This window comes from Lissotriton vulgaris, chromosome 4_1 (assembly GCF_964263255.1).
Source record: "Lissotriton vulgaris chromosome 4_1, aLisVul1.2, whole genome shotgun sequence".
Classification (NCBI taxonomy): domain Eukaryota; kingdom Metazoa; phylum Chordata; class Amphibia; order Caudata; family Salamandridae; genus Lissotriton; species Lissotriton vulgaris.
This window is the reverse complement of record NC_141691.1, coordinates 1,398,565,826-1,398,585,529: the sequence shown is the minus strand read 5'-3', so window position 1 is coordinate 1,398,585,529 and position 19,704 is coordinate 1,398,565,826. Positions and strand designations below refer to the sequence as shown.

Below are 19,704 nucleotides of genomic sequence, written 5' to 3'. Positions count from 1 at the left end.
ACATGCCAAGAACAGATGTCTACTGGTAAGTAATATTTTACGTTCAAAGCATGTGAGCTGTAGATCACATGCTTTGCATTGACTATACAGCAGTTTGCTCCCAACTAAGCTAACCTGTAGCTGTTGCACTTGCTCCCAAAGCGGTGGCTAACCTGTAGCTGTTGCACTTGCTTGAAAAAGTGTTCTAAGTACTGCCTGGCCTATATTAGCTTGTTGTCACACAGTAATGCTTGGCGAATGTGTGCGGTGTAGACCATGTTGCAGCTTTGCAGATGTCTGCAATGGGAATGTTCCCTAAAAAAGCCATAGTAGCCCCTATTTTGAGGGTGGAATACCTCCAGGGTTAATGTTCTTTTAGCTTTTGCATAGCATGTTTGAAAGCATTTTACAATCCACCTTGTAAAGCCAGATTTTGAGATAGTATTGCCTTTGTGCTGTGGTGCAAAAGCCACGAAGAGTTGCTTTATCTTACGAAAAGGTTTTTTCCTTTCGGTGTATTATAGTAAAGCTCTTTTAACGTCTAATGTGTGAAGAGCTCTTTCTGCTAAAGAATCTGGTTGAGGGAAAAAAACAGCAACCTAACAGATTGGCTTATATGAAAATCAGATACTACCTTTGGTAGGAATTTGGGATTAGTAAGAAGAACCACTTTGACTTTGTGTAAGCATAAAAAGGGTTCTTCAACAGTTAATACCTGAAACTCACCTACTTTCTTTCCTCAGTGATGTAATGGCAATGAGGAAAAACACTTTCCAAGTGAGAAATTGTAACTCACACTTGTGTGATGGTTCGAAGGGTGTACACATTATTCTGATAAGGACAATATTGAGATTCCACGCTGGTGGAGGTGGAAGTGTTGGAGGAATTATTCTTGTTAGTCCTTCCATAAATGCTTTGATCACAGGCACTCTGAAAAGGGACAAATCTTGTCTGTTTTGCAGATAAGCCACAAATGCAGCAAGATGTAGTTTTATGGATGTGTAAGCTAAATTTGAGTGTTGTAAGTGCAACAAATAGCACATGATATTTTGAACTAAAGCATTAACAGGTTGATGTTGTTACTGCAGTAAACGACAAACCGTTTCCATTTGGCTGCATAGCAAGCCCTTGTAGTAGGGTTTTTGCCTCTTTAATGATATGCATACACTCAGGAGGAAGGTTTAGATAACCAAACTCTATGACTTCAGGAGCCAAATCGCAAGGTTCCGCTGCTTTGGTTTTAAATGCTTTATGTCTCCATGGCTCTGAGTGAGGAGAATGGTTGTGAGCAGTGGCGGCTGGTCCATGGGGGGGGGAGCAAGGGCGGTGACCTCCCATCACCAGCATGCAGGAGTAGAGAAAAGCTACTCTGTGCATTTCCAGCCTCCAGAAATGCAAACGAACAAACTGGCAGATTTGTCAGTTTGTTTTGCTTTCATTTCTGTGCAGGTGTCAACGGAAGTACACAGAGGAACAACACAGGGCAGGGGGTGCATCAGCTCCACATATTTCGCATGTGCTTTTCATTTAAGCCCTCTTCACACATTCGCAACCCTGCTCATGCTCTTTGCAGTGTAGCTGGTCTAAGAATGGATGCATGCACGAACTGAGAGACAAAATCGCCCCAGGCCCTATCAGGAATCAGGATGGAGCAGGAGTGAAAAGAGAGTTAACACTTTACTCTAATTTGATTCCTGATAGGGCTGTGATCAGCACGTTCCTGGCGCTGCAATAAAAAGACCAAATAGAGCCATTCAAGACTAGCAGACACACCTAGGAAATGAACAGTGAAAACAACGAAAAGGAATGCTTTCAGAGCAGAATTCCACTATAACAGGCACAGCACCTACCAAGATTTAAAACTGCCTTCAAATTAAGCCGTGCTATGAACAACAGGGTTAAACCCAAAATAGTCACTGGGACCTGGGTAAGGATTATTATGAACAGAGGGGTCCCGGACAGAAAGGATAGATTTACATACAATACAGATTAGTAAAAACCAGTTGAGGAAGAGAGGCAAACAAATGAGGTAACGATGTTTTATTTCACAACGTACCTATTTCAACCATTGCATGGTTCTGCAATTTTATGAAAATTCTTTACTTTTGCTTTATCAAGAATTTGAAGTGCCCACATAGGGAAGGGAGGGATGTGAAGTGAGGGATTTTTAGTGAACAAGAGTGACATAGTATAAACAGTAAATAATTTACAATATATACATATTAGGCTCATCTCCGTATTTTGGGAGCCATTAAGCAAAATTCATTCGTCATTGTTTTAAGTCACAAAGAACAATATCTCCTTTTTAAGGCTGTATAAATCCTAATTAACCATAGGAGTAAGGTCAAGGGGAAAGTCTACGTTTCGACCCTATAGAAGTGTAGGGTATTTCGCCCCTATGCAGCGGGTCTTCATCAGGACATAGGAATGGTGGGCAAACCTCCTTTAAGGAGGTGGACCGAGACAGGGACCATCCGGAAGGGTAGGGTTCACCTCGAAATCGTTCTCAGGTAGCAGATCGCGATCGCTATCATCGGATCGGATTCTTAATACCAGATACGGTTCTGCATACGAAGGTTCTCGTGGCGTTCAATGGAGACGGCTCAGGGAACCAGGAAGGCGCTGCAATAAAAAGACCAAATGGAGCCATTCAAGACTAGCAGAAACACCTAGGAAATGTGAAAACAACGAAAAGGAATGCTTTCAGAGCAGAATTCCACTATAACAGGCACAGCACCTACCAAGATTTAAAACTGCCTTCAAATTAAGCCGGACACAATTTCCCAACGTTGCCTGTACTAAGGATTCATTTAAAAATATTTCCTGTAAGTTTACATCATACATGTCAATTGCGCTTCTGTACACATTATATATATATATATATATATATATATATATATATATATATATATATATATATATATATATATATATATATATATATATATTACCTACTGGCTATCGCCAGTAGGTATATATAGTTAGGATTTATTCCCTATGGGATTTTTGAAAATTCTATGTCTAATAACTTTGGCGTTTGTGGACGGAATCGGCTGAAATTTTCAGGAAAATGGCACATTTTGTTTCTGAGCAGCCCTTGAAAATTTGGGGGGGTTTTGTCGAGGGGGGGCCGAGAAAAAAGGGGGTCCCAAAACGCGTTTTTCCCATGTTAATTTCCATAGGGCGGTTGGACTCACTTTTAGCTCGAACGGCTGAATGGATTTGCACGAAACTTGGCAAAATTGTAGGGACTGTTAGCCCGATGTGCCTTTGCTAGGTCTCAATGTATGTGCTCCAGTAGTTTTTGAGAAATTAACGTTTAAATCAAGATATATATCTGTAACAGCGCTCCAGGCTGCGCTCCGGTTCGCTTACTTTTCGCGAAACGGAACTTTGCGATGCGAAGCTGATTGGCTCCCCCGTGTCTGTCAACATTCTAAACAGTCCGGAGCGGCCGCCATCTTATCTCTCGGTAGGATCGAGAGAGAAGAAGAGGTGAAAAACGAAGGGGGAATTTAATGAAAGGGGGCAAGGTATACCCCTCTTGACCCCCTAGGAATGTTGTTGGGGTTATTAAAGGGTCCCGTGGGGAAAAAAAAAAAAAATGATTTTTCACGGTAGAAGCGCTTCACGGGCTGCGAACTGGGCCGCAAACTGGTAGCGAAACGGGAATTCGCCATTTTGTGCTTCGTTTTAATTAAATTACTAGGTATAAGGGGGTGCGGGAGACGTATCCTAATCCCCTATGTTTCATGAGGGTGGCTGAGGAGGCTCATATATGTTGATACATCTCTTCCAGCGGCTGTGCGTGAGCTTTTTATTTTTTTTGCTGCGTGACGTCTGTTAACGTTCGATTCGATGGAAATCAGGAAGTGTTGACCGCCAATTTGTCACTGCGATAAAATATTTTGTTATAAATGAATCCTTATTGATAAACATTGTCTGCGCCATCTTGCCTTTTTTCCAATGCCACAATTTTGTCGTGCACGGCAGCCATTTTAGATGCCAGGCTGGTCCCAGGCTATCACCTACCCCTGCGGATGTAGTTTATGGCCCCAGCTGTAGAGAATCCAGACATGCCAACCCTCCCGATTCAGGCGTGAGACTACTGATTTCAGTGCTAGTCTCCCGCCTCCCGATTTCTGCAAGCAAAAACCCGGGGGCATATTACCAACAACTAGCGATAATTTTTGTCTCTAACTTGTTTAGAGACAAAAATTATCGCCGCACATCGGCGATTTTTATCGCAGATAAACCTTGCTATTAGCAAGGTTTATCGCAAATGCGATAAAAAACGGCCGCAATGCATGAATATCGCAGAAAAGTCAGCGATATTCATGTATTATCGAGCAAATGCTCTTAGCCATGTTATCCACCTCCCATTGGATAACATGGCTAAGAACTGCTCAGGGCACTATCACTGACATGCAAAGCGGGGCCCACGATGGTCGCTATCTCCTTTTAGCTGTCACTAACTGGTGTTAGCGACAGCTTGGTAATAGGGAGATCATTTTATCTCCGCTTTCTTGGCTTTTAAAGCCAAAAAAGCGGAGATAAACCCCCTTGATAATATGCCCCATGATTCCTCGGGGGTTTCAGCTGACAGGGCTCGGTATTGTGTTACGTGGTAATTCTTCCAGGAAACGTCAGAGGGTCGATGCAGGGGTTCTAGAAGGGGTGATAAACCATTTAAGCCTCATAAACAAGCGCATGGTCTTTTAAAGATCTGTGAAGTACTCGGGGCGGCGGTGTGTGTGTGTCCTCTTTCAGGAGCGGGCGGGGGGGGGGGCACTGCCAGCAACTTCCAGGCTAGGCAGTGTTCAACACTTGCATCACCCTTTCTCTGCCTGCTATTGCGCTCCATGCTTCGGAAAGGTAAGAAAAAGAACGTGCATTTGAGTTTGAAATGTCCGATCCTGTAGCAGTACACTTGCAAAGCCCACACATGACAATAACCCGATTCAAGGCCCCATTCACCCGTTTAAATTTTTTTTTATAACACTCCAACAAAGTAAGATTATAAAACTTTATTAACTTTTAAATATAATGAACGGAACAAAAACTGTAAAAACTTTTAAACATTTTTCACCAAAAAAAGCAACAATTGTCAGAAGCTGTCTTTTGTGCGAATAGTCCCAAGGCAGCACAACGTGCTGAGTTCTGGACGGCACCCAGGTGATGTCGCCTGGGTGCCGCACTGGTTTTGGTATCCTACAATGCTGCTCCGAAAATTGGCGTGGGGCGTCCCGGGTGGTGCGGGGGGAGGCCTCGTCAGTAGCGGTCTGTTGTGCGAATAGTCCCAAGGCCAGTAGAACGCGCTGAGATGTTGATGGCACCCAGGTGATGTCCAGTAAACTGCCGCACTGGTTTTGGTATCCTACAATGCTGCTCCGAAAATTGGCGTGGGGCGGCGTGGGGGAGGCGGCGTGAACGGGCCTCCCCAGGTGGCGGCCATCCAGCTGAGTTGCGCCCGCTCTTGCGGCTACAGCGTCTCGCTCACCATGTTGTTGAGTTGCTCCCACTCTTGCAGTGCAGCGATAGGCGGCTGCCACATGACTCTTAAAATGGCGGACGGCTCTTCGGTTTTGGGCCTGGTCCACTGAAATGGCCCTGGGACACCTTGGAACTCGGACGCTTGCCTGCTAGGGCTTGGGCTCCATTCTCGAAAAGCGTCCCCTCAGCCGTGAAGATTCTACAAAAGTCTTGGGGGCCCCCGACTCCCGCAGGCTTCCGGTGGGGAGCGGCTGCCATGATTGCTCGCGGAATGACCACGACGGAGCTACGAGATGGTGGTGCTCTCATGCTGACGCCAGCTTTAGTCTGAAACATCCAGAAACAAGGTGGGGCTTTCATCGTTTGGGAAAAAAAAATGTTCTAAACCAATGAAAAGTGTTATTTTTAGGTCATATGACCAAGCCTTCCATCTTTAGGAAACCAAAAGTAAAATGAACCAATGAAAAGTTTTATAAACAAGTCACATGACCTGTTATGCGGCATAGGGCTACAAAAAGCGTAGAAAATCCGTTGGCACGTGAGGCGGCGTCAGTAGCGGACCGATGTGCGAATAGGCCGAAGGCAGCACAACGCGCTGAGATCCGGATGGCACCGAGGTGGTGTCCAGCAAATTGCCGCACTGGTGTGGCCATCCTACAATGCTGCGCCGAAAGACGGCGTGTTCAGCTGAGTTCCGGTCCCTCTTCCGGCACAGTGACTCGAACGCGCCGAGATCCGGATGGCACCGAGGTGGTGTCCAGCAAGTTGCCGCACTGGTGTGGCCATCCTACAATGCTGCGCCGAAAGACGGCGTGGGGTGTCCCGTTGGCTTATGAGGTGATGTCAGTAGTGGACCGATGTGTGAATAGGTCGGAACCAGCACAAGGCGCCAAGATCCGAATGGCAAGTCCTGGATGTTGAGTGCCATAGTTGAGAGTTCTGAGCAGTGCTTGGAAGACTGTCTGAAGCTTATTTGCACCTGCTGCAGCTTCACTATTGCCCTGGTGTGGCCAAAGGTCGCACATGACATAGGCGGCCGGCTCCCGAGGTCCGGCGGAACTTTTTTCCTTTTCTTTTCTGCTTCTTGTCCTACAATCCGTTTCATCTGAAAACACGACCAGGTCCCTGAATGTGTGCAGGGGGACGCTATTGAGTGAATGAAAATGGCGGCTTGACACAAAGCTGACTCAAGCGTTGCTGTTGATGCTATACAGACAAAAATTGGTTTTCAGTTTGTACATTCTTCAGGATTTTTTTTCCATCCAAGGCTGATTGAGAGTTTGTAGAAAAATGGCTTCAGATTTTCCACATACTACTCTTCAACATTCTTCCTAAATGTAACAATGTGAAACTCACTAGGAGAACGGCTGTTTATGTTTCCTTTCAAAATGCTGCCAATAATATTTTCTGAATGGAAGACACCATCTTGTAGCATAAAGGGCCGAAAGGGGTTCTGGTCTGGCCGATGGTTGGTGGAGACATTTTGACTATATCTTGGACCTGCCCGGCCTCGCCCAAAATGGCGCCGGTATAAATGGGACTCGTAACTCATTGTTGTGTACTAGTTGAACAACCTTGATATCACGAGATATGAATGCAGTTTTGATGCTCATGGCGGGCGGGGACGAGAATTGATTGAATATTTCGACATCCCTATTGATATTAAGTTCTGATGTGTTATTGATTACTGTACTATTGAAAGTTCGAATTAACGTCACCCATGGTACTTGCACGCAAATGTATATCTAGATAACTTTTTTGTAAGTGGCCCTGTCGTATTTTAATTACAAAATGTACGTCCACCGATTCCGCAATTGTTAGACACCTTAGTTCTTGCAACCTAATGGCTCGTTCGTTACGTTCCTCCATAATGTAAATGTCTCCTCATCATATACGATTCCAGTTTGCTCCGTGGCCGGCCCACGTGGTTATAGGCCCGTATTTGTATACTGACATTTTCACAATAAAGCTTTTTAAAACAAAACATGGTAGTAGTATTTACATTGGTAAAGTTTTTACTTTTAGTCACTGTTTTCGAATCAGTAAAAGGCAAGTGAAATAAAGTAGTCCAATTACATGACGGATAAAAGGTATAATATGTAGGAACGCAGTAAAGATAAATGGTCAAGGGCAGTTGTGTTTTTCATTTCTGCAACATAAAGTGATCGATAAGAATCTGATAATCAGGCGTATCGGCGACTAAGACAGCAGGCCGAGTCTCTTTTACTCAACGGCTCCGTCATGGAACGAAGAAACGCCCTTTTTCTCGAAAAAGGAATATATTTTACTTGCAGGACAGTTGTAAATTTTCCGGGAAAGTACATTAGCCTGGAATATTATAACATATATGTTTTAAAAAAAATAATGTTCGAAAACAATAAAAAGCGTAATTTTTAGGTCATATGACCAAGCTTTTCATCATTAAAATAACAAAAGTAAAATGAACCAATGAAAAGTTTTATTAACAAGTCACATGACCTGTTATGCTTACGTTACGCGCTGCGCGCCGCGCCCCGGATCACTTCCGGGTGCGCTAACGCGGCGTGTCATATAACGCATTACTCGACAACGTAGGTCAAGAATATAGTCAAAATGTCTCCACCAACCAGCGTTCGGAACACAACCCCTTTCAGCAGTCCAAAAAGTTCTGTTAAATGACAACAGAGGGGACAGGCAACAAGAACCATCAGTCAAAGAGGGGAGGGCAAGTTCTTCTCTTCCGGGTCATGTTGGGGCGCTACCGGAACTGATCGAATTGGTAGTCTACAGTGTTTCTGGATGTTTCAGACTAAAGCTGGCGTCAGCATGAGAGCACTACCATCTCGTAGCTCCGTCGTGGCCATTCCACGAGCAGACATGGCAGCCGCTCCCCACCAGAAGCCTGCGGGAGTCGGGGGCCCCCAAGACTTTTGTAGAATCTTCACGGCTGAGGGGACGCTTTCGAGAATGGGACCCAAGCCCTATCAGGGAAGCGTCCGAGTTCAAAGGTGTCCCAGGGCCATTTTAGTGGACCAGGCCCAAAACCGAAGAGCCGGCCGCCATTTTGAGAGTCCTGTGGCAGCCGCCTATCGCTGCACCGCAAGAGCGGGAGCAACTCAACTACATGGTGAGCGAGACGCTGTAGTCGCAAGAGCGGGCGGTAAACAGCTGAATGGCGGAAGAGGCACAGTGTAGCAAAAGCGGGCGGAATGGCAACTGAAACGGTAAAGGGGCGCCCCACTACAGCGTGTCTTCAGGTCAAACGGATTGTGGGACAAGGTCCAGAATAGAAGAGTCATCAAAAGGCAAAAAGTTCCGCCGGACCCCGGGAGCCGGCCGCCTATGTCGGGGGCGATCTCAGGCTACACCAGTGCTATAAGACTTGGGGAGGGGGTCGGAGCCAAGCGTCTTCTCCGAGTCCATGGCCATCACACCGCCCCTCGGGGGCCTCCGTCAAGCTGTTTAGGAAGGTAACATATCACATTCTTTTCAAATGCAGTCAGGTCCACAAACGACACTCACTTACTTTGAGAATAGTGAAGCTGCAGTAGGTGGAAATAAGCTTCAGACAGTGTTACAAGCGCTGCTCAGAACTCTGAACTATGGCACCCAACATCCAGAACTTATGCCATTTGAGAATGGCAGTGACATTGAAGCAACTCAGGGACCAAAACCATTAACGTACTTTCACGTATGAAAATCTTACTTGGGGAGGGGGCAGGAGCGAAGCGCCCCCTCCCAGTCCGCGCCACCACACCGTATGTTGAAAATCTGAAGCCATCGTTCTACTAAGTCAACCAACCTTGGATTGAAAAATCTAGAAAAATGTACAAACTGAAAACCAGTTTTGGTCTGCATAGCATCAGTAGCAACGCTTGCTATCAGAGTGCATGAGTTTCATGCTCGATCGATTGAGCTAGCCGGATCGGGCAATAAAAAGTATAAAATAGTTATGTAAATAGTTATTTAATAAAATGTTTTACCCTGTTTCTTTGCTGGTGTGTTGTCTATATTTTTAATATTTGCATAGGGTTTGTCGTTATTTTGGGCGGGGTGGGTGACGGAGCCGAGCTGTCTTGCAGCCCTCATGGTGTGGAGCTCAGTTCATCTCACTATTTTCGTATTTCTCATGAAGGGTTGTTTATAATATTTCTATTTTAGCGAGGTCAAAAAGAGATCCAATTAGTGGCCTACTGATTTTGCTCGATTACTTTTATTTTTTTACACGATTTTTCACGATCTGCAAAGACTAAACAGAGTATTGCGACTTTGTGCTTGTTTGTAAATAGAGAATGAACCAAAGAGAATCAATTGTAAAACAGTAAATGCTTGGATAATAATCAATCAAATGGAGAGACAAGCAGGCAGGACGGATTACAACGGGGGCAAAGGCCTGCGTTAACTACTCTTCACTATCTGCAAAGAGAGAGTACTACTAAGAGAAAAGAGGGGAGGGGGGCAGCGTTCAAAGCACATCAGCGTGCATAAATACGAAAATGTTTTTATCTATCACGTACTTGACATTTTAAAGCTTTTCATATTTGCTATTAAAAAACCATTGAAATTCACAGAAAAAACCATAGGTTATAGTCGATATATAGTTAGGAATTTGCATTTACAAAACCTTGAAAATTCAATGAAAAAACCATAGGTTTTAGGCCTATATAGTTAGGGATTTGCATTTACAAAACCTTATTTTACTCGCATAAAACCATTGAAATTCCATATATAGTTAGATGCGCTAACTATATATCGCGCACCCGCAATCCACTGCTGATGATGTCACATATGACATCATTCATGACATGGTCAGTGACATCACTGATGACATCACTGATGACAACTCAAATGACATCACTGATGACATCTCAAATGACATCACTGATGACATCACTGATGACAACTCAAATGACATCACTGACAACATCACAGATGACATCATTCATGTGTTAATATGATGAACCTCTACAGACTCTGATATATCCTTAGATACACTCAGTGAAAACAGACACTCACAGACTGTCACTCATCCATGGAGTTACTCATACACCTAGACAGTCATGCAAAGAATCAAACACGCCTCCAATTCCTCTACTATACAGTTATACACACCTTACTTATTGAAACATATTCTAACACATATTTACTCTCTTATACAATCCTTGATACATGTTCACAATGATCCATACAGCCACTCACACATTCACTGGCTCTTATGCACAGTTATTTATATATGTTAACTCTCACATGTACTGTGTTTTACATATGTACTTACTTTGACATGTAGCACTGAGATATCCATTCACTCACCAATACACTCATGCACACAGTCAACCGCCCATATAGCTGTTTCCACATGCACTCTTGAACTCATACACCTAGTGAATCAACTGCTTACACATCTATGCACAGAGTCACACACCTCCCAGCCACCCACACACATACTCAGTCTCCCATACAAATACTTGAGCAACCAATCAATAACCCATATAGTTATTCATATAGCTACTGATCAACACATGCAGCAGTTTACAGAACAACAGATATAATGATGCACAAATTAATACAGTTTAATCACTAACCCATGCACTCAGTGAGACACATTTAATCACTCCCTCATACAATCAGTCATGCACCTACTAAATCCTTCATCCAGACACTTATACATCCACTCATTCTTCAATATGTAAGACATATTTTAACTTTACAGAAACATACAGTCACTGGATGATGTCATCAGTGATGTCATCAGTGATGTCACTGACCATGTCATGAATGATGTAATATGTGACATCATCAGCAGTGGATTGCGGGTGCGCGATATATAGTTAGCGCATCTAACTATATATGGAATTTCAATGGTTTTATGCGAGTAAAATAAGGTTTTGTAAATGCAAATCCCTAACTATATATGGCCTAAAACCTATGGTTTTTTCATTGAATTTTCAAGGTTTTGTAAATGCAAATTCCTAACTATATATCGACTATAACCTATGGTTTTTTCTGTGAATATATATATATATATATTCTGTACTCATTGTTCTGTCTGTTTGCTTTATTTATCAGGGAGTGGAAGTGCTGAGTTTGGAAAAAAATACTCAGTGTGGCAAAGGAAAGGGGTTTTTGAGTCTGATAGTCAATTTACAAATGCATTTCAAAATAAATCTGTGGCAATGAAATTGGCATTAAGCACATATTTGACAGTAAATCTGTTCTAGATTACCTAACTGGTCACAAAGAGGCTGCAATTCAAACTATTTAACAGGGTTAACACGCCTGATGCAGAGGTCTATGTCCACCCAGCAATTTTGAGAACAATATACTGGAAATAATGACTCAAGTGATTAACACAGCTCTGGGAGAGTTCTTTGTTTAGCATTCACAGTTTTGAATCATAAAGTAGTACAGAGGATTAATGTGCCTGCTGCAAGGCACACCGCATAACATGCAGATCACAGAATATTTAGCTCGGTAAGTGGGCCCCTGCTTCTGACACTGAGGTCATTTTGTTACTTCCAGTTCGTAAGTTGAAATAGTCTAATATTGTACAGTGATCTATTTACTGGCATGAAGGTGCTGCATGCAAACTGTAATGCATGGGTTCACATCCTTATTTTTTCTCAATCTGTTGCTATTCTAAGATTGCAAAGTAGAGTTCCATTGGGAAGTGATAAAGTATTGTTAGTACAGACAACTACAATCACCTGCATTATGTTTTATATTATAAATATATGTTCCTCCCAGCCATTCACTCATAACATATAACATCTAGAACTTTGGATGATATGAGATTCCTACACCCTGTAAGACTCAATGTCTTCTTGAGTAACATTTCCTGTACATTGATTTACACATTTTTATGATTTATTGTGCCTCTCTGTGTGATGAAAGCACCCCGACACCCTATACTTAAATGAGTAGTGCTATAAAATAATTACATAGAAGAGTTTAGTAGATGACAGTTAATTCAATATCACACTATTTAAAAAAAATGTTTTTAGTGTTAAAACACCCTGCCATGGTGTGACCTTGTAATATGATGAAATCACAAACCACCATAACTCCAGGATAGCAATATAGGTCATATTACACATGTTCCCTGTTATGTATGTTTACACTCGTTTATTTTGGGGTAGTTTCCATTGAAAACGCTGTTTTCTTCGAGGGACAGTTAACAATGGGCACTGATTGACATTAGAATCTTTATATTTTGTTTACCTTCCATGAATAAACTGTTGCTAAAACAATGGAGAATGACGAGGGCTGGTGCAGTTACCATAGAATTATAGCTTTTCCATATTTAACATATAATTGGCAAAATTAGTCAAAACTTCTCCTCCTTGCATTCGGAGGCATCTACCCAGGTTGTGCATCAAAAATGTTTCAACATTGTGTTGGTCAAAGAGAAGTATGTATTGTGTGGAGGTAAAACTAGCTTTATATTGGGGTAAACAATTGACAGCATCAAGCATGGCAACGCTGTGCATATGGTTAAGTTCCATGTGTATTTTTATACATCGAAGATAACGCTTACACCATGTAGATGTGGAAGGCTACCTATCCACAAAAGGTGCAAACATCGCCTGTTGAGGTACTTATTATTGTCTTACCCAGGAGCTGACATTTGTGAAGAAGAGTCTGGTGGATACACAGGTAGTATAAGTTTATTTGGTGCCTTAATCGGTGAATTTTGTGACGTTTGATGCTCTTTACCCTTCTCTCTCAACTAGCATTTTCCTAAAATTTCCTATCCTTTTTCTTTAACTGACCATCTTTGAGCTTACAGTAGGTCCTGTCAGGTATTCATTTACATTTTTAGCCACAACTGCTTTTCGAGGTTTTTTGTCTTTTGTTTGGACATAGCTCAATCACTTATGCAAATGGTACTAAATGAACCCAAATTAGGGGTGCCTTTGAAATGTACTGGTGTTTATTACAGCAGTTCTTTCTTTATCCAATAAAAACGTTTTCCACCTCCTCCTTTTTGATATTTTCACTACCTTCCCCCACTGTTCAAAAAAACATCTGGTTGCCAGATGTATGTGGAACACAGTCTGGTGCAGATTGCTGCAGGATGGCCAAAGTTCTCTCATCCCATATGGATTATTCTCATGGAATATGCAAATTTAATTGTAGGTGTTAGAAAAAGTCATGGGATTTGTGGATTCAGAGCCAGCATAGGTGTCAGTATTGCAAATTTCCAAAACAATCCTGAAGGAGGGCCAGCTTCATACCCACTGACCGCAAACCCAGGTCAAACTTCAACAACTTAGACCTACCAATGGGTCTGATATATCTTATCTTCTTTTCTGTTGCTATAGTTTCTGTAGCTCACAGAAAGGCAATTTCATATGCATCATGTGCTGTAAAAGAAACCTGCCTTATCAGTTGCAATAATGACACCTGGATTGTTTAAAGTTTGATTTGGCGTCTTCTGCAGATGAAGAGCTAATATCTGTGAGCTTCTCAAAGCAAGCATCACAACCATGAACAAAGCGTCAGTTACTGGCAGTGGTACACCCAGGCCCATCTCCAAGAATCAGAGAACCATGGATGCATCATGTAGCATCATTGGTACATTATTCACAGCAGGCCAAGAAGGACAATCTGTCTTCAAGCCTTTACCTACGGGTGTCGGGTGCCCAGTGCAGGTCCAGGAGAGCAGAATCAATGCCCGATATTTAGGAATACCACTTACTAAGATTTCTGTTTAGTTTCATAGCCTGTACATTTATCTATTATAGGTATTTTAATTGGCGGCTGCCTTGTTTATAATTAAGAATTGCCTGGGAACAGTCCAGCCCGAACTGCCAAGCCCGGTCTTCCCTGAACAAGAAACAAGCATCCTGGGACCGGTCTGAACTGGCGAAGTGAGCTAATGACGATGGATTCAACCCAGATCTATGACTGGGGTGAGTATCGGAAAATTTTCAGCGCTCCGTCCATCATCCTCTTGTGTTTGCTTTGTTTGCCCTAAGTTGGCAGGGTATGCCCAGATGTGGGTACCTTGCTCACTTTGCCACTGTATTCAAGCTAGCCTGGCTGATGAAAGGTGTTACCCAGAAACCGGTCCCAGGTGCTTGTTTTGGTTCACGAAATACCTGCCTTGGCAGTTCGGGCTGGACTGTTCCCATGAGGTACAGGGTCAAGACTGATTTACATATAGCTGGGTTTGAACTGAAGTGGCGAAGTGAGCTAAAGAATGATGATGGATTCAACCCAGATCTGTGATTGGGGGTGAGTGTCTGAAAAGTTTCAGTGCTCCGTCCATCATCGCCTTGTGCTAGCTTTGTATTTAATACCCAGACAGCAATCAAAGGGGTCATCTTCTGTGTTCAGGGGTGTAACACAGGTCCCGGCAGCCCCCAAAGCGCGGGGTGCCCCCTCCGCACCCGGCCGTGCAGCCAGCAACCACTTAGAACTCCACACATCCGATCCTTCTCAGATGCTGGGAGTTACGTAACTTACGTTACGCTCGTCCGGTCACGTTCTTACAGAAAGCAGAGCGCGAGGCGAAAAAGAGGGTGCGCAATAAGTTGTCTACTTTTACTGAAAAGAAATTTGGACATCACGCTTGGGTTTTGTTAGTGTACAATCTTTTTAGATGAAGAAAGCGTTAATACTTTGGAGGAAAGTCGCAAAGGTACATTTCTTCTCGCTGTGAGACGGTGTTATGCTGGTGCTTCTGAGGAGGTGAGATCAGGAGGTTCAATTTGATTTATGAAACTCAATGCGCCTATCTCTTTGTTATCTGTTATTTGCGATATGCAGTAAGTTGCGTATAGTTTAGTTTCATTTGTATGACATTGAACTCTAAACTACTGACTGCGACAGAAGTCCTAACCAGCAACATTGGAGGGGGTCACAATTGACAAATGAGTTACACAAGTGAGCATTGCTATAATAGCCGCATTTGTACCTGCAGTGAAGGGAGGGCACCCCAGGGCCCATTGTTATTGAAATATTTTTGTTTTAAATCTTTTTTTCTTTTATTGAAATTTCAACAAGACAGACATAGGACACGTCAACAATACAGGCGTGCATGCAGTCGCCCGACAGACCGTAGCTATCCCACCCTCCCCAAACAGCGGAGCCCTGCGGTGCCGTGTAGATTGTGTCCATGGGTGCTGGGGAAGCCCAATAGGTGAAGCAAAGCTCCGATCCGGTCCTATGAACAGCCAACCCTCCCCCCCCCCTCCCCACCCCCACTCCCATCCCACCCGCAACTCCCTTTCCCCGATGTGGCAAGTGCAGTGACATCGATGTACATGAGGCCTATTGGATAGGCAGGATTTAGTTGGGTGATCGGGGTTCCCCCCGAAAGTCGTCTGGGAGCCGGAGCACCCTGAGGTATTTTGGGCAGGTGATTTCGTTAAATTCCTCCGATAGGAGAGAAACGAGGGGTTGCCATGTCTCGAGGAATGCGTCTCTGCTTTGAGTGAGGGAGGCCTGTATTTTCTCCATCCCCATAATGTACCACAGGCGATGGAGCCACCCCGTGTGAGTAGGCTTCCTGGAGGTGCCCCACAAAGAAAGGATGTGTTGGGTGGCTGCCCCCATCGCTAGCCCCATCTGTCTTCCCCTGATCGATTTGAGAGGAAATGTGATAGCATTGGGAAGGCCAAGAAGCGTGTATGCTGGAAACCGGGGAATGTCCGTGTCAAAGTGTGTGTCGAAGCTCTTGAGCACCTCCACCCAGTATCCCTGAACCTCTGGGCAGTCCCACAGGATGTGAGTTAGTGTCCCTTGTTGTCCACAACCCCTCCAACACCCGGGGTCCCTGCGCGGGTTGCTGTGATGAAGCCGCGCTGGTGTAAGGTGCCAGTAATACGCTATCTTCACAGCCGCCTCTTTACTGGCTACATTGCGGGCGGTATGGTGAGCCCTGAAGTATATGTCCTGCCATTCCTTATCTGTGAAGGTGCGTCCCAGTTCGCGTTCCCATCTATTCTGTCCCGCCGTCCGAGCATCGCGTAAAGGTCAGTAATTGCGTGCTTGTCGTTCGTTTTCGTGTGGAGCCATTTTTCGTAGGCTGTGAGGGGCCTGCTCACGTGGGGCAGCACATCGCTCTCCGTGAGCCAGTGCCTGAGTTGGAAGTATTGGAAGCGCTGGATCTGCGGGAGAGTGTAGCCGTCTTGCAAAGTGCGCATCTGCATAACGCCCGTAGGGTCAAAGAGATCTCCAGCCGCCTTGCAAGCAGAGTCCTGCCATTGCGGGAACGACCCAGGGGTCAATCCCGGGGGGAACGCTGGGTTCCCAAACAGAGGGGACATCGGGGACGGGAACGTGGTGAGGCCCTTCGGGACCGCTACTCTGTCCCAGACCTGCATTATCGTGCGCGTGATGGGCGATTTCCGGAAGTAAGAAGGCCTGTCTCTGCGTCCCAGGAATGGGACTTTCCAGAGGGACATCTGGCCCATGGCCCGGTCCTGAAACAACCACCGCTTCTCCGACTCGGGCCTACTCCATTCCAGGAGATAGCAGAGTTGCGCCGCTTGGAAGTAGCGATGCAGGTCGGGGACCCCGAGTCCGCCCTCCGCCGCGGTCCGCGTGTTTAGGTCTCTCCGCAGACGCGGGCGCTTGCCAGCCCACACAAAGCGTGTAATGGCGTCCTGTAACTGTTTGAGCACGCCGAGTGGGGGAGTGACCGGTATGGTCTGGAACAGGTACAAGACCTTCGGCAGTAGGGTCATTTTTATTGCTGCCACACGTCCCAACCCTTCGAAAGTGGTTGACGGCTCCATCGTGCCAGATCCCCTTTCAGGGCCGTCAGTAGAGCAGTATAGTTGTGCTCGACCGTTTGAGTCGTAGTCGGGGTTAAGGAGATGCCTAGGTAGGGTATGGTCATCTGAACTTGGAGGTCTCCGTATGTCTGATGGCCTCGTCTCGCCGCCTTCGCGTTCCGACCTAGAGGCAGGACCAGGGACTTCTCCACGTTCATTTTGAACCCCGAGACATCCCCAAAGCTCGCCACTTCCGAGAAGAAAGCCGGTACCGACGTCAGGGGGTTCTCCAAGGCCGCCAGGATATCGTCCGCGTACAGACTTATGGTCTGTGGTTCTCCACCAAACCGGATGCCTGTAATGGACCTGTTGTCCCGGATGCGCTGGGCCAGTGGTTCAATATAGAGAGCGAATAGTAGGGGCGAAAGAGGACACCCTTGCCTGGTTCCCCGTCGGATATCTAGAGGCCTCGAGCGCACCCCATTGACTGTGACCTTGGCCTGTGGGGCGGCATAACAACCAGCGACCCATGTGCGGAACCGGTCCCCGAACCCAAAGAGCTCCAGGACTGCGTCCAGGTATCCCCAGTCCACCCTGTCGAACGCTTTCTCGGCATCCACAGAGAGTAGGACCGCGTCGGAGTCATTGTAGTGGGCCTTATCAATGACATGAAGCAGGCGCTTGGTATTGTCTGCACACTGCCTGTTGGGGATAAATCCCGCTTGGTCTGGTTCAATGATGCCCGGCAGGCATGGGCCCAGTCTAGCCGCCAGCACGCCCGTGAACAGTTTGAGGTCGAGGTTGAGTAGGGAGATGGGTCGGTACGCCTTGCAATGGGACGGGTCCTTGCCCGGCTTAGGGAGGACCACGATGTCAGCCTCCAACATGTCTTGTGGGATGGAGCCTCTGCCCTGGAAGGAGTTGAAGAGCCTCGTTAATACTGGCGCGATTTGGGGGCAGAAAGCCTTGTAAAAGCTTGCCGAGAAGCCGTCCGGGCCCGGGGCCTTCAGAGGCTTGAGACGTGCGATTGCGGAGACAACCTCCTCGGTTCGGATGGGGGCATCCAGGGAGGCCCTGGTGGGTTCATCCAGGGGCGTTATCTCCGTGGCTTGGAGGTAGGCGGCAGCGGAAACCCCCCCAGCAGGCGGCTCCGCCGTATACAGCGAGGCATAAAACTCTCGGAAGGCCACCGCTATGTGGTCATCGTCTTGGACGACCGTCCCATCCCGGGTACGGATGGAGGAGACCTTCGCCCGCATGGCCTTGGCTTTAAGGCAGCTCGCCAGTAGGCGACCTGTCTTGTCACCACCCACATAGTAAGTGTGGCGCAGTCTCAGGGCCGCGTATTCCGCCCGATCCAAGTCCAGGCTGGCAAGCTGGGCCCTGACCGCCTTAAGCTGCCTCCAGATCCTGGGGGCTCCGGTCCGACTGTGGGCTTGCTCAAGTTCAAGCACTTGGGTGGATAAGGACTGTCTCTTTTCCCTCCGTCCCTTGGCTTCCGCCGCGGCTACCGAGATCAATTCTCCCCTCGCCACCGCTTTAAGCGCCCCCCACACTGCGGTTAGGGATACCTCAGGGGTGTCGTTGGTCTGTAGATATTCCGTGATGCGGTCCCGGAGCCGCTGCATCACCCCCTCATGCTGCAAGAGTGCATCATTGAGGCGCCATCTGCCTTTCTTTTGCGCGACCCTAGGGGCATGTATGTGCACCACGAGCGCATCGTGGTCCGACAACGCCGCCGGGAGCACCTCCACATCTTCTATCAGGGGGGACACATCCGCGGTGCCCAAAAAGTGGTCGATACGTGCGTAAGTTCGGTGCAGGTGGGAGTAAAAAGTGTATCCCGGGTCAGCGGGATGGTGTTTGCGCCACAGGTCCACGAACCCCTCGTCCGTCAGCCATTGACTCCCTTCTCGTGAGATCGCCCCGGCAAACCCCTGTTGGTGGCCGGACCGGTCTATAGTGGGGTCCATCACCAGGTTTGTGTCCCCGCCCACCAATATGGCTTTAGTGTTGGGTTGCAGTGCGTCTGCCAGAGCCCCCCTAAGGAATGGTTCTTGCCTGGTGTTCGGTGCATAGAGAGAGCCTACCACCATATCCAACCCCCCTATATGGACAGTGTGGGCTAAAAATCTCCCTTTAATGTGAGCTACCTTGTCCCCCACCGTCCCCTTAAAGTGGCGCGCTACCAGCAATGCCACCCCCGCTTTCTTCTCCAGGGTTGAGGAGTAGTACTGAATCGGGAAGGCCCTTGATCGCATCCTGTGCCAATCTTTAGAAAGTAGGTGAGTTTCTTGGAGCAGACAGATCTCCGCCCCGGAGTTTTCTAAGAAAGACAGGACGGCCCTGCGTTTAACGGGGTTATTGAGCCCTTTCACATTTACAGTGAGAACCTTCAGGGCAGGGCTAGCCATTCATGAGGGACTGTGAATGGCGCAAATTGTCTGGCCCCTCCGGGGCCTGCCCGGTCCCCGTGTCGGCCATCTCTATTCCCAAGTGCCACACCGGGAGGGTCCAATGGTCGTGTCCC

At 46.4% G+C, this 19,704-nt stretch overlaps 1 protein-coding gene across 1 annotated transcript in view; it reads right to left on the bottom strand.

Moving 5' to 3' along the window:
- The window catches only part of LAMA3 (laminin subunit alpha 3), a 1,118,674-nt gene that overhangs the window by 311,211 nt on the left and 787,759 nt on the right, over positions 1-19,704 (bottom strand). The gene's annotated exons all lie outside the window — the stretch shown is intronic.